This window comes from Clytia hemisphaerica, unplaced genomic scaffold, assembly GCF_902728285.1.
Source record: "Clytia hemisphaerica strain Z4C2 unplaced genomic scaffold, Clytia hemisphaerica genome assembly, whole genome shotgun sequence".
Lineage (NCBI taxonomy): Eukaryota > Metazoa > Cnidaria > Hydrozoa > Leptothecata > Clytiidae > Clytia > Clytia hemisphaerica.
In genome coordinates this window covers 283-13,713 of record NW_027103942.1, presented here as the reverse complement: position 1 = coordinate 13,713, position 13,431 = coordinate 283, and positions in this window count along the sequence as shown.

Here is a 13,431-nt window from a genome sequence, read left to right as displayed (position 1 = left end):
GACCTGTGTGAAAAACGAAAGAAACAAAAAGAGATAAGTCAAGGGGCTAAAAACAAAGGCGAAAAAGCTAAAAAACAAACTCAAATTTTAGACTGGGTATTGTGATCGAGATTAGACAAGGATTATTGGGTCTAATATAGCAATGAAATTCTAAATGTTTTATTGCCTTTAGTGTCATACATTTGATACGAATGTAGATTATAATTTAAATAACATTTTAATGGTCATTCTGTATATATTTTTCGTGTAAACTATTTTATATATTATAAACTATAGGTAAAAATAGAAATATATCGAACCTCGTGGTAACTCAAGATTAGTATGTAAGACGCAAGATTAATAGGCTTAAAATTGATTGAATTTTGGGTTGCGAGAGGTTCAAAAAGTGTATCTAAGAAAACTATTATAAAGATTTTACTTGTCAAATTCAAATTTATTGCTGACCATATTTTTAAATAAAACTATACTTTTTTGCTCACGAATGTCAGTAGTAAGGTTATTGAATATTGAGGCTCCCTGGTAGTAGGTGGTTTTTCTACCTGCCTCTAATTTTATCCTAGGTAGACGAAGCATTCGTTTGTTTCGAGTTTTTATACCATCATGTGAAATGAATGAATACTTCTCATTGCCAGAATTAATTTCTTTGAAAACATCAAGAGCAATATTCCTTTGTAGACGTGTACGGAATGTCGGCCATCCCTTACGGCTGTTGACAATAAATTTTGCTCTAGTGTAGAACGATTCAAATTTATCTATCCAAGTATTGCTCATACAACTGAAAACTGGATAACAGTAGAATATGAGTGGTTGGATCATCGAGTTGAATATAGTTTCAGCAACGGTTGGTGAGATTTGATGACGTATCTTCCTGAGCATGTTTTAACGGGAACTGATACGTTTGTACATGGTTTGCAGATGAGTGTTTAGATTGAGATGCGAGTCGAGTTTAACTCCAAGGTATTCATAAAGACCAGGCTGGTTGATAGCGTTGTTGTTTATCACTATGTTAGCGGTTTGGTCACGTACTTGTGAAGCAAAAATTATGAACTCCGTTTTGCCCTTCTTAGGATTGAGGATTAAACAGTTTTCGTTCATCCAAAGATTTATTCGATGGGCATCAGCATTTATGCACTTCTCAATCTCAGAGATGGATTTATGTGAGAAATAAATTACTGTATCGTCCGCATACATTAAAACTTGGCAGTTCAACGATTGTAATGGAAGATCATTAATCAGAATAACAAAGAGTAACAGACCCAAGATAGATCCTTGAGGTACACCGTGGGTAACAAATTCAGATTTCGATGTTACTCCATCAATTGAAACAACTTGGCTACGATGAAATAAATAGCTTGCAAACCAATTTACTTCCTTACCAGTAATACCGTAGTATGGGAGTTTACTGAGAAGATAGCTGTGATTAACAGTATCAAAAGCCTTGCGTAAGTCCATGAAAAGGGCTCCAGTGACTTTCGATTTGTCCATGTTTTCCCTGATGTGATCGGTAAACTTTGTCACGGCATGACGTGTAGATCGTTTACAGCGAAATCCAAATTGATTCTCGTTTAAGAAATTGTTCGTTTCAAGGTAGTTTGTTAGTTGGTTATACGCAATACGCTCGACAACTTTTGAAAGAATGTTCAACACTGAAATCGGTCGATAGTTATCTACGTCAGAGTGTTCCCCACTTTTGTATACAGGATTGATTTTTGCAATTTTCTCGGTGGTTGGAAAAATTTCCGTTTGGAGGCTTCGATTAACCAGGAATGTGAGAGGTGCCGCTATTTCATGTGCAATGTCTCTGATTATCCTTGCAGGTATCTGGTCAGGACCAGTTGCTTTTGATGCCTTGGTTGCAAGGAGAATTTTTAACGTATCGTGCGTGTAAACTGGGCTGAACGTAAAAGCTGAGTTTGTATTGTTCACATTATGCAGGTATTTACGTTGGTTAAACACTTTCCAAGTGAAGTTTATTATTGGAGATGTCATGAGACTAGATCCAACTTTAGCAAAGAAAGAACAAAATGTATTCGCTATCGATGTTGTGTCAGACGTAAGCTTGCCATTGATCTTAAAAGATTTTTGTATACTTCCATTATCCTTGGTAGGGTAGCATTTTTTGATTTGGGTCCAAAAATCTTTAGGTTGGTTGCAAGTTTCTCTAAAGACAGATCTGATATGGTTAGCTTTTGCAGAGCGGATTTTGTTATTTACGGTATTACGAAGGTTTTTATAGCGATCCCAATGGAGCTGAGAGTTGGTGCGTTCGTGTTGTTTTTGATGGTAATCACGAGCATCCTGAAGTTGACGGATTTCTTGGGTAAGCCATGGGTTAGGTTTTCCACGAGTACGTTTTTCTTTAATTGGACAGTTTTTGTTAAGAGTTGATGAGATATAGTGTTTAAACAGATTCCAACCTTGGTTAAAATCGGTCGTTATTAAGCAGTTTTCCCAAGGTAAATTACGAATTTCGTTTTTCAGGTCCTTCTTATTGTACTTGGAGTAATCGCGAGCTTTGATGGTTTGTGAAAGATACCGTTTACAGTTCATTTTTCGGATTATACCAATTAAATTGTGATCACTGAGCGAATTTTTGTAGTTCAATGTGTCAGCAACATTAGTTTTATTTGTAGTGAAACAAAGATCAATGCATGTTCGACTGTCTTTTGTTATTCGTGTATATCCTTTTATTAATTGACTGTAACCGTATGTTTTGATGAGAGCTTTCAAGTCAACATGATCTCCAGGGACTTTATAGTTGCAATTAAAGTCACCTAACATAATTGTTTCTTTTTTCTCTCTAGAAATATTGTTCATCATATTATCAAACTTTTGACAGAAGTTTTTATCAATATACTTTGAGTTGTCAGGGGGTCGATGAAAACAGGACGTCCCCTCAACTTTTAACATGTTCTGGAATTCTGATGTGGCCCCAAAATTTCATAGAATAAAAAGAAAATTTGTTTTCTTTGTCAATTGGGACAAACTAGATGGTAAAAAACCCACTAGATCATATTTTTTGATTTTGTTCCAACCAACTGTATATCTCGAAGGAATATATCTCGTTTGTGAGATTAGTATGTGTCCGGATCGGAAGCAAGCAATAAAGTTAACTCGTGCAATATGTTAATGTTAATGTATATATTCTTTAAAGTTGAAAAATGTGTACAAATCTGTACTAGCTTGAAAGCTAATAGAGCTCGCCTGCCTATTTTACAAAATGAATCATTCATCATCATCTGTCAATGCCCAATCGCTGACGATTTCTTCTGTAGAGCATTTTGGTTTGTAATTTGAAGATATTTTTGTTTGGTTTTGTAATTTTTTAACGAGGCGTAGTTTTGTTTTTGGGCTTCCTCTTACACGCCAGTTGAATCCTTTATTGTTCTTGTTCTTGTTGAGTTTCTTTGCTTGTTCGTGCATCTCCTTGATCTTTTTCCGTTCGTTGATTGTGAAATCTTCCGTTATACTTACCTGAAAGAAACAAGTTTCTTTTAGCATGTGTAAATTCTTCATGATAAGATCTTTGTCATGTTGACTTTGCAGGGTGACTTTCAGAGGACGGCCATTCTTATTTTTTCTGTCTCCTAATCTGTGGTGAGTAACATTGATCTCTGGAACATTGATGTCATCTAGGAGTTCTCGGAACCGAAATTTGTCATATTTTTCCCCATTTTCTTCATCTTCCTTATCTGGGCCTGAATATTCGAGAAACCCGTGAACGATCATATTCAGTTTTCTAGATTCTATGTCTCTCTTTTCACTTTCTTCCTTCCGTTTTTGTTCTTCGGCAGATTTTAAGTCTTCTTTTTGTTTTATGGCAATCTCGGCGTATGTTTTCTTTGATGTTTCCGTCATTATTTCTGCGGTGTGCTTTATTTCCTCCTTTATCATGCTTCTTGTCTTTTCCTCCATCTCTTGTAGTTTCCCTGCCAGAAAAGTTTTTAAGTCATTTTTGATGGAATCACGGGTTTTGGTGTTGGTGTTGACCTCATTGTTCAGTTTTTGTATGACGTCGTCTTTCTTTTTAAGTTCATTTTGCATCATATGTTGAGTGTTTTTTCCCACTTTATTTCTTAGGTTTTTCGTTATTCGTACGCAGTTTGAACATAAGTAATGATCGTTGTAGGATGTCACGAATATTTGTAGTTGATACAGGGGTAACTGTGTGCACTCATAATGAACTGATCTTTTACATTTTTTGCATGTTAAGCGATCCAGGTCTTCGTCTTCAGTACATCTTGACGGCGTGCAAGCTTGAGGTGGTGAGGCTGCTTCGAAAGGCTTATCTTTATCCATTTTGATGTTATTTTCATGAATTTTGATGTTTTTATTTGTTTTCAGCCATTTTTTCGAAGAGCGTTGCAAAAGCGTCTGATCTAGTTGACGTCGATAATAATAAACAATACTGTTTTCATTATTATAGATTATACACTACATATGTAGATAAGATGTTGAGGTTAAAAGAGGTTGGAAGAAAAAAATATGACAGAATCAACCCAGCAATCAGCCTTTTTTATAAAGACTATATTTGATTGCGGTTGAAAACATAGCAAATCAAATTTTGTTATTCTTTTACTAGTCTCACTTTTATAGAGAAAGTGCAAGTTCAGAAATTTGGATTTTATTTTAGTAAGTGAGGACAGCGCTAGATTCGAATTTCTCTCTGTAAAATTTTTGAGGCAGAAATCTGCCTCACAGCTCGTACCCGTCCTGTATATATCAGATTATAAAGATACAGGACGGGTCTCCTGTCTAAGGTCTATTTTAAAAGAAGAGCGAGTTTTCAGAAGTCACTTTCTAGTCCGACCGCAAAAAAGTCCGTCAATACCTTTTTATAACGTATATCCCTGGTCAAAAAACTTGAAAATCTTATATAAGGGTTTACAAGATTTCGTAAGTTTTTATTTGAAGTTTCTTGTAAGAACTTGGTTAGATCTTGTACGACTTAGAACGGTGTACGACTTTCTAGGTGACTTGAAATACCCAAATATACTGTAGTTCACGAGATTGGAATATTCTTTTATATTTCATGTTTTATTCTTTTTTGATAGATTTTTTATCTGTGAAAAATATCTTATTAAGTATTTCCCTATTATAGGGGAATATTTGTTAAAACAGTAATTTTTCTTCTCAAAGTCTAACGCCGGTTTTGGTCAATTTCGTGAGTCCCTTTTTAAATCAAGCTCCGGCGGTAAAAACAGTAGAATGTTCTTTTTTCGAGGCGGAAGACGTCATTTTTTCGAGAAACTTCTGTGGAAAATATGCATACGGCACTCTATTTTCCTTACCGATCGGGCAACGTCATGTTATACCTGAAAAATTACATACTTGCAACATCAAAAAAGTTTGCACCCAATCAATGCGACAATGCAACAATGGTTGATGAACTGATTAGCTAAGAATTTAAACATGGATCAAAATTGACTGGTTAATGATTGAATTTCCCTTGGTCTTTTTATCTACAACAATGAATTAACTGGCTAGTGACAGTTAGTGAGAGAATAATTCTGTTGCGCTTAATTTCAGACTTTTTTAAGCTGATAAACCGGAACAACACGGCCAATATGAAAAATGTTAACTTCTGAAAATGTTTATTTCATTGAATATGGATGTAATCAATTGGAAATCACCTCACATGTACAATTAAAATTTTTCTTGAACTTGGAGGTTTTTTTCCTCGCGTGCATTTAAAACGTGGAAAACTTTAGTTGTGAATTTATTTGGAGATCTTTTTCCGCGTTCATTTTAAACGTAGAAACTTTTGTTGTGAATTTGGAGATTTTCTTATGTGCATTTAAAACGTGGAAGCTTTTGTGATAAATTTGGAGATTTTCTTACACGTGCATTCAAAACGTGGAAAGCTTTTGTCGTGAACTTAATATTTGCTTCCACATGCATTTAAAAAATGAAGAAAACTCAAGTAATTTCCTGGCATGACAACTTTTTTTCTTTCCTGACATTTTTTTGGAAATTATGATTGTTCAGCGGTTCAGCTTTGATATTCCGTGATCTGTATCTGTGTTTGAACCTACAGTCATCTTATGAATAACCTGTAAATACTGGCAATTACGTAAATAGATTTTTGAAATTCTTAAGGGCTTGTGTTGCTTGATGTTATCTGAGATTTTAAGCACTTTGAAATCTTTTGAGTACATCAATTATCTTATCATTTGTAAAGGAAATATTTATCCGCATCTTTGCGGCTCTTGTTTTGGTTAAAAAGTGTTCAATTTATCTTCGAAATCCCACTAAGGGTCATAATCTAATTTCATTCTTTCTCTAAGTTACTAAGGTAACCTAATTATAAAAAGAACAGATATGTTCAAGAAAAAAATATTAGGGCACGTCAAATTTGAGGGCACGTCAAACTTTGGACGGCACGAAGGCACGCGAGCACGTCAAGGCACGCGAACACGTAGGCACGTCAGGCACGTAGGGCCACATTCTTCGTGGGATAGCCTTCGCCCAATTCATGGTCTTTTTCTCGAGGAAACCCTTTTTTGGCGCAACAACCTAAAAACACAACACGGTTTTCAAATTAAAGTAAACACATCACTACAAAAATAGTTTATTCAGACGCTAGTGAGTTTGGCTTTGGAGGTTTCGTAGTTCAAAAACTAGGCAATATTCTTGCGATGAGACGAAAAGAGGCTCTGATAAAGCAAGAAAAGTCCAACTACTCCAATTTGCTTTGCAAATCTTCCGGCGTTAATGGTGGAAGATGAATATTCATTACATCACGAGTTCTCCACCAAGAAAAGTGAAACAGATCAAGAGAGAATAACTCAAGTCGTTTCATACATCTGCAGTCGTGGCAATCCTTTTGATACCAGGTTGAAATCAATAAGAAAACTTGCAACCGGTGCTACTCTTGAAGCCAAGTCATCTGCATTTTTCTTGACATGTGTCAAAAAGGTATCAATCTAGTCCAGGAGCTGGAACTCAACTACTTTTTGCCTTTACTAATTCTGATGGGGGAAAAAGTAGAGAGTCCAGTGGAACCCACAAATTATGTAACTGAAACTATTAACTGTCACACCAAATTTGAATTTAAAACCAATTAGAATTCCCTCTTTTTTTAATTTATAACTAAGGTCTTCACATAATTAGAGGGGCTGACACCATAATTATTTATTCTAAAATGGCAGAAAAAAAAAACATAAAAGTTTACATAAACTTTTATTTTAAAAAAGAGAAGAGAAATCACTATTTTATAAGTGTTTTTTCTTTTCCTGTTGTATAGAAAACATAATGAACAACAATGTCTTCCTCACTTGTGTTTTCAGATGTAAAAACCAAAAGATTTTGTTCAAAAAGTGTAAAATTAATCACCCAATTTGAAAATAAACAAGCATATTTTACCACTGATCCTACTGTAGTGACTAATATCTTCGTTCATTTCTACCGTATCTTATCTACCATTTTGCCTTTGACTTCTCGAAGGTTTATTTACATCCCCTTGGTTGTATCTACTAAAGATCTATATCTCAAACAAAATCAAGATATTGAGAGGATATTTTAAAAAAGCCATGCGACCACGAAACTCTCTCTGTTTTGTTTTTAACACAAGGAATGAGAGAGCATTCTATTCAATATACTTTTTGCCGTATTAGCATAGAAATTACACTCCAACGTAGATAAAAGATAAAGTAGATAATTATAGGAGGACAGCCGTATGAAAAAGAAAGCGAGTATACATATTACCATATTAGCAACATCATCGGATATTACTTTTTCTTAATGGCAAAAGGAAAGACTTCCATTATTTTCTCCATGTGATTAGATTGGTTTTCTTCTTTAAGATCTTCACTGTAGAATTGCTTCATAAACTTTCAGATTCTCGGAATTAGATTTTGTTTTGAGCGGCAGTTAGTCAAAATGAATAATTAAGCTGTGGTTTTCCTCACTAAGATAAAAACATTATTTAAAGACAAAACAATACGGCCATTTCATTTTTAATTAAAAAACCACAGATATTGCGCAATTTTGAATTATTTTCAAAAGTTGGCGCATGCGCCGACAGAAAACTGTCGAGGGGTTCCCTCTGACGTCCTATCGCAGCGCCATCATTCAAATCAGAAAGCGAAGATAGTATACGGCAGATTTTCTGACTAGTATCAATATCAATCATTCTTTAATAGTTTTACCTTACCTCATTTCATATAAAATACTCTGATAGAATATTTCAAATACACTAGTAAAAGCCCTTCGTCTATCATAACCAATGTTTTAATATTTATACACACTGCTTTCGTTCTGTCTCTGTTGGCGCTTTTTCCTCATCTGTATAAATGTTATGAGTTTTTTGAAGCATACCTTCAGGTACGACATTATTTATTTGTTATTAAAGGGCGAGGAGGCATACTGCAAATTTGTCAAAGAATGTTTACAGAAAAAATTTGTGAAGCTATTTGACAAAATTCAAAAGACCAGAGATAATCCAAGAGAAGAAGCAAGAACTAGACACCCCCTGACGTAAACAAGGAAACTATTCACTTCCTTCGAATGATCGATTATTCCCGAAATCTTGACGTCTTAGAGCTCCTCAAACACGAAATTGTTTCAACGTTATTTTACCTGACCAAAGATGGAGAAATCATAAAGTATTCGAAGTCAGAGCTCACTAGGGCGTTAAAAGATCGTCTAGAGAGACCACATCCTACGGAAGTACAACAGTCTGACCTGCTAACTCCTACCTTAAAGAAGTTAATTCAAAGCGCAAAAACATTTAGAGAAGCATATTATCTGAAGAAGGACCTAAGCTTTTCAATTCCCTTCTTTACTACATTTGTAAAATCACAAACTGTACAAAAATTAAATTCAAAAGACAACTTGACTGTTTATCCTTACAGGAGAGTGGATTCAAACAGTGTAAAAGAAATGGTGAATCATCGCATTTCCAAATTGGATAATTCAGAGACTCAAAAAACCCATTAAAAGTAAGTAAGTACCTGAGCCACCTAAACCACGTGAGGCTGAGGGAGTACTCTTATCTTCCACTTGTACTCGAGCTTGTGTTTTTGAGGACCCTAACTGGGATTCACGAAGGTAAAAAAGGGCAACCTAACCAGCAAGCAGGACCTAAATAAAGAATAAATAAATGTAACATCGATAAATATATAAAATCCATACTCATCAAGAGAAAGGCTGCCAACTGTTTTTTCTTTCTTCTAAGATTGACTTTTTGCAACTTTGATGATCTCACTGTGTCCGCCATTTTAGAAATTGCCGTTGATGAAGTTGTTTTCCTCATTGGCTGCATAAGATGGAAAGGCTTATGTTGTGCCTGCTTCAAATGATAAAATTCAGTTAGGAACATTTGGCGAGTACCTGTACACAGCCACAATAAAAAAAGTCATAACAACACTCATTAAAAAATGGCGTTCGTGTCTTTTCTACTGAAGTAAGGCACATCAGATATTCTTATAATTATTGATATTCACTGAAACACCGTTCATTGTGCCCTGCGGTGGAGTGCACGACGTAACTTGCGCGGCAACTAACTTGCGCGGCAACTAACTTGCCTTCTGTTGGAAGATCATATTGGGCGTTTTGGCGCCCACTATGATCACCAGCACCTTTGAAGCAGCGGGCGCCTCTGTCTTTTCGCAACTCTTTCTACCATTTTAGATGGCCTTGACAATAGCTCCAAAAGGGCGCCATAATCATGGAAGATAATTTGTTTTGGTCTCCGGCTTTGGGAAGTAGCAATGTTTTTGGTTGTTTTCGATGGAAAATGAAAACAAAATTAAGTTTACGAGTGTCATTTGTTTTTTGCTGGTTTATAAAATGGCAGGATCCTGGATAGTTTCCCTAACTAAAATTCTAAAGCAAAGCATATTTGATCTCGTTTGATAGGTCGGTTTCGTCTTTCTTGCAGTCAAGCAGTGATAGAGTTGGTGAGCAGACTTTTGTATTCGTCTTTGCTGACTTTGTACATGTTGGTCGTTTTGTCGGCTGGTATGTAAACCTTATCGGATTGTTTTATTTGTTGGATGTCTTGGCATCTTGTAGGTGTTGTTATTGAAGCTGTTGGTATATTTTGCCGAGTAATGTAAGACTGTTGAAGGGCCCACACTCAGTTGCCTTCAGAAAAGACAACAGAAAAAGGAACCGACCAGCAGCTTCCAAAGAGTAACCTGATAACAGCTCATAATTTTCTTACGTGCTTAGCAAACGAGTCTGAAGAAATTGACGAAGCAAATGAGTCTGAAGATATCGATGAAAGTGAAGATGAAGGCTACCAAGCTGATGAATCCGAAACTGAACTTGACAATTCTATCCACCCAAATCTAATTATAGATAAACCAAGGTATGTTACTTACTGTAGGAAGACTGGTAGAGAACATTAAAGGATTAGTTTGTTTGGTAAGGGTAGTAAATTTTAACTTGTTTTGTTTTCCTTGTAAATCCGCATAAAGATTACAAATGCTTCTCAATGAAAATAAACCTAAACTATTTTTAGTTTGGTAATAATACATTTTCAAGATCTTTTGTCATCACAACTTTTATGTTTAATTGATTTTCAGATATTTATCCTGGTTTTTCCTATAAAAAGCATATATCCGAAGATACTGCTCTTCGTATGTTATTTAACTAATGTACACGTTTAGCAACATAAGTGTTCGAAAACTTTGAGTAGAGTAATATTTTTAAACTATGAAGAGCGCTTAATAACTACTTGTGGTATAAAAAGGGAATCTCCCAGAAAAGGGATTTCCTCAGATATATTAACTCTCCAGGGTAAACTACCATTTTCTCATTGCCAAGTAACGTTTGAAATCTTTTAAGGAGATTGATTCTATACAGTAAAATATTGTCCGAAAATTGACTTTAAATTACCAACGTTATCATGCTCATTGTTTACTATTAAACTATTTTGTTGAGGATTTCTTCTCCCTTGATTATCCTGGGTACGTTCGGTAACAAGTTAATTAAATTTTCAACTACTAGTGTGTCTTGAATATAATGAGAATTTAACTCATCAGCATGAAGTTATTGTAATTTTTGAATAATTTTGTCTCCTTAAAAAGTTAATATTATTTTTTCGGTTTTAGGCTTACGCGAAGAAAATGTACTATCTTTCCAACGTACAAAGCCAAAGCTTGCCAATAATATATATCTCAACTATTTGCAAAACAATCTCATTATTCAGGTTGTCGGTTGACATTTTATGTAACAGCTTTCCGGTGACAAGTATATCACAGGAAATACTCTACGTGTGCCAAAATTTGCATTTAAAATAAAAAATCCCTTTTGAGCAGAGAAGTGCACCATACTAGAAACAATAGATTTTATGATACCAATTATTAGAATACTTTTTTCTAAGCCAATCAAATTACTCAAATTAACTTTCTCTCTAAATTTCAACAAAGGTTAGTTACTTTCGAAATTTTTAGGAAATTGATGGAGTCAGAGCTCCCGGCGTGTCAAAAAAAGAGAACCCATCCCTTTATCATATCATAAACTGAGAGGATAAAAAAATCAAGATTCAAGTAGAATTCCTGTAGAAAAAATTGACCAAGATGCAATTAGGCTTTTTCAAAGGTATAATTTTTAACGCTACTTTTCTGCGCTTTATAATTTAACTTAATTTTCAAATAGTTGATGTATGAATCAATTGCAAATGAAAGGTTTGTTAAAAAGTAATTTTCCTTTTCCACCTTTTGTAGATGTAGATGTAACAGCCACTTTGACACTGATACATACTCAGACTTAATACTTTTGAGCCATTTTGTTTTATATTTTAATGGGATAAATATTCGCAGGGATTAAATTTCGCAGTCGAGCTCACTTTAAAGACTCCATTATACATAAGAATTCGGAGGAAGAATTTTACGAATTTATTTGCACATCTGCTTAGTTTTGAGAATATTCTTGCATAATTCTTCATAATTTTTGACGGATTTGGAAACCCCCAAATCTATCCTAAATTGTGAAGAATTTTCATCAATAGCAACCTATTGAAAGTTGAGATTCGGTTAGGAAAAGAACTTTCGAAAAATCACAGGTGAGGGGGTGAATAAATTCTTCCCCCGAATTTTTAGTTGTAACGGGGAATGTAATCCGCGAATACCGCAAAATTTAATGTCCACGAGAATTTATCCCATGAAAGAAAATGAAAAATTAAATATAAAATAAATCAACATATTCTTATTAGGACGAATGAAGGAATCAGTCTGCTAAATACTCCTTCTAAGGAAAGGTATTAATTTGTTATACTTTATTCCTTAACGTATATATTTTCAAATAGATTTAACTTAATTCAGAGTACTTTCTTGACTTCATTTTTTAAAAATAGAACAAAGCAATAGGCATATCATGGATAAATACACTGACAGGCACTGAGAGGGTCTGTAAATTCTCACTTCTTTTTGTTAGATTTTCCTGATAATGATAATATTTCTTACATTATTCTTTTGAAAACTTATAGGAACTACCTGTGTTTCTACTTGGGGACATCCAGAACGTACCTAGAACGCGACGCAATCATAACGACGGATTCATTCCCCATCCAGGAGTCTCGTCGAGTTGCCAATGTGTATAACCTCTGTTCAACAAGTTTCTCTGATCTTATCCTAACGCCTGGTCGCAGACGAATTCCCTTGCACCAGACTTTGGTTTATCCAATGAGATTTAAGTATTTTTTTCCGACAATCAAATCGAGCATTTTCCCTTAACATTGTTTTGATCAAAAAGCGTTTACCAATTAATTACCCTTTGGGGACATTGAAAACATATTTTATAACAATAAAATTTCTACCGATGTATTTGCGTTTCTGAATGAATTAACTAGAAAAGTAGATGATGAAAATGGATTCATGTATGTAAAATCTCTTCATTTAGATCCCAAAATGACCCAAAATCTACTATATCTTTTAATGACTTCATCGGCTAACCAGGAGTTTTTATATTTTCAAACCAGATTAGATGGGGCTTGAAAAAAAAACTTTGTGGATATGGTATGGTTTGGGATTGTGAATTTTAGATCACGAGATATTCGAGTTTAAAGATCAACGATTTTTGCTGAGTCACAAAATTTTGGAAAATATTATTATAACATAAGTCAACCAAACTTCAAACTCACATCAAAATAGTAGGGTTTGCTACAGGCTAAGTATCATGGTAGCTCTGCTAAACAATGCGAGTAAAATCAGCATTCATAAATTCCTGTGCTAGATGAAGGAAAAGGGAGTGTTGACGATTTGAAAATGAAAGAAACAGGAGACAGAGAAATTTACTTATTTAGGAAGATATGAAATATACATTGTTCATTGGTTGCCGCGAAAATGTGTTTCCTTCAGGTATGAATACAGTACAACTTAAAGGTATAACCAGATAGAAAATGATATTCAGCCCAGAAATCTGAAAGATCCTTAGTCCTTAGCAAATCTTCCAAATTTTACGGGATACTTGTTTTATATTTAT